Here is a 2451-nt window from a genome sequence, read left to right as displayed (position 1 = left end):
GGTGCGCACCTCGCGTGCACCTTCGCCGGGGTGGGCACCTCGGCTGGGTTGCGCGCCCTGGTGCGCACCAAGGAGCGCTCCGAAGTGTGCTCCAAGGTGCGGCGTGCACGAAGTCGGAGCCCGGTTTGCCCCGGGTGCGCACCTCGCGTGCACCTTGGCGCGGTGGGCACCATGGCGTGCACGAAGTCGGAGCCCGGTTTGCCCCGGGTGCGCACCCCGCGTGCACCTTCGCCGGGGTGGGCACCTCGGCTGGGTTGCGCGCCCTGGTGCGCACCAAGGAGCGCTCCGAAGTGTGCTCCAAGGTGCGGCGTGCACGAAGTCGGAGCCCGGTTTGCCCCGGGTGCGCACCTCGCGTGCACCTTCGCCGCGGTGGGCACCTTGGCTGGGTTGGGCACCATTGAGCGCTCCGAAGTGTGCTCCAAGGTGCGCACCATGGCCCTCCAAGGTGCGCAGCATGGCGTGCACGAAGTCGGAGCCCGGTTTGCCCCGGGTGCGCACCTCGCGTGCACCTTCGCCAGGGTGGGCACCTCGGTGCGCACACCTTCTCAATGTTTTCTTGCCTTTTCTGGAAATTGGTGAAGGCAGCGCATCAAAGGTGCGCACCTCGGTGTGCTCCGAGGTGCGAACCCGAGAGCGCTCCGAGGTGCCCACGAAGTCGAAAGTCGGGTTAATTGCATTGTTTTCCCCGGGTGCGCTCCGAGGTGCGCAACATCGGTGCGCACCAAGGAGGGCTCCGAAGTGTGCTCCAAGGTGCGCACGATTCGGAGCTCGGTTTGCCCGGGGTGCGCACACCTTGGCTGGGTTGCGCACCCTTTGTGCGCTCCAAGGTGCGCACGAAGTCGGAGCTCGGTTTGCCCCGGGTGCGCACCTTCGCCAGGGTGCGCACCTTGATGCGCACGCCTTGGCTGGGCTGCGCACCTTGGTGGGCGCCATGGTGCGCACCTTTCGTGCGCTCCAAGGTGCGCACGAAGTCGGAGCTCGGTTTGCCCCGGGTGCGCACCTTGGTGGGCGCCATGGTGCACTCCGAGGTGCCCAAGATTGGTGCGCACCAAGGAGCGCTCCGAAGTGCGCTCCAAGGTGCGCAGGTGCGCGCGAAGTCGAAAGTTGGGTTAATTGTCCGGTTTGCCTCGGGTGCGCACCTTGCGTGCACCTTCGCCAGGGTGGGCGCCTTGGTGCGCACACCTTGGCTGGGCTGCGCACCCGGGCGCGCACACCTTGGCACCCGCGTTTCCTTCATTTTAAATTTTTTTTTTTTACAATCTCTCAAGTGGGAAATTCTATAATCTCAACTTTTTTTGCCTTTTCAGGAAACTTTTGAATGGAGCGCATCATTGGTGCGCTCCGAAGTGTGCTCCAAGGTGCGCACCTCTGGTGTGCTCCAAAGCTCTCTCCAGCTGCGTGCACCTGCCCCGGCCGCGCACCCGGCCCCGCCCAGCTTCGCTCACCTGTCCCGGGCGTCTGGTGCGGAACCTTAGAGTAAGAAACATCACCGTGCACCTTGGCCAACGTGCGCGACTCGACCGAGCGCGCACTGGCCGAGGTGCACACCGATTTCACCTGGGTGCGCGCGCAGCACCTCGGGCGCACCGGGGTGCGCGCACAACGCCCGGGTTGCACCGTGGCCTGTGTGCTCGGGGCGCCTCGGGTGCGCGCTCGGTGTCGCCCCCCGCGCGCGCGGTAGTGCGGGCAGCGCACCCCGGCCCGGCCCGGCCCCGACGAGAACGCAAACGGGCAAAAGGTTTATTCAAATAGCATTGCGACGCCCGGCGAAAAACTAAAAAAGGGTGCAACACCGGGACTTCCCGGGAGGTCACCCATCCCAGTACTACTCCGGCCCAAGCGCGCTTAACTGCGGAGTTCTGATGGGATCCGGTGCACTAACGCTGGTATGATCGCACCCGTTATGAGCTTGTCGCAGTGTGTACTTAGCAAACCGCGACCCACGTGCGAATCCACCCCGGCCACCCACCCCCGTCGAGGTGCACACCCTCCCTCGCGAAGTGCGCCCCGTTCGCCAAGTGTGAGCCCTGCCCGAGTGCGCGCACCTTGCTAGGGCGTCGGGTGTGCACCCGGCCCGGCCTACGTGCGTGCACCTGGACGGGGCGTCGTGTGCGTGCAGTGTCCCGTCTGCAACGCGGTGCCCACACACCACCTCGGGCGCAACGACCTGCGCTCACATGTGGGCCGAGTGCACCTTGGTGCATGTTCGGGGCGCCTCAGGTGCACGCTCGATCTTGCCCCGGTGCACCAAGGCGCTCGGTTTGCCCCGGGTGCGCACTTGGTGCAAGGTGGGCACCCAAAATAGGGATCAAGCACCAAAACACAAGTTTCGGGATGCAAAATGGGACCCAAGGACCACAAATGCGTTCCAAGACCCATGATGGGTCCACGAGAACAAAAATGTGTTCCGAGACTTAATAAACAAATATTGGGTTTTAGGAGAAGAAACAT

General features: G+C 64.4%; 1 non-coding gene across 1 annotated transcript; it reads right to left on the bottom strand.

Annotated features, from left to right (window-relative positions):
* Positions 1–1781: 1781 nt before the first annotated feature.
* On the bottom strand, positions 1782–1900 carry LOC131872252 (5S ribosomal RNA). Its single transcript, XR_009370426.1, has one exon. It is a non-coding gene; the product is annotated as a 5S ribosomal RNA (ribosomal RNA).
* Between the last annotated feature and the right edge of the window lie 551 nt (positions 1901–2451).

The sequence above is a fragment of the Cryptomeria japonica genome, unplaced genomic scaffold (genome assembly GCF_030272615.1).
Source record: "Cryptomeria japonica unplaced genomic scaffold, Sugi_1.0 HiC_scaffold_543, whole genome shotgun sequence".
NCBI lineage: Eukaryota > Viridiplantae > Streptophyta > Pinopsida > Cupressales > Cupressaceae > Cryptomeria > Cryptomeria japonica.
The sequence above is the reverse complement of the archived record's forward strand: the minus strand, read 5'-3'. Positions and strand labels throughout refer to the sequence as shown.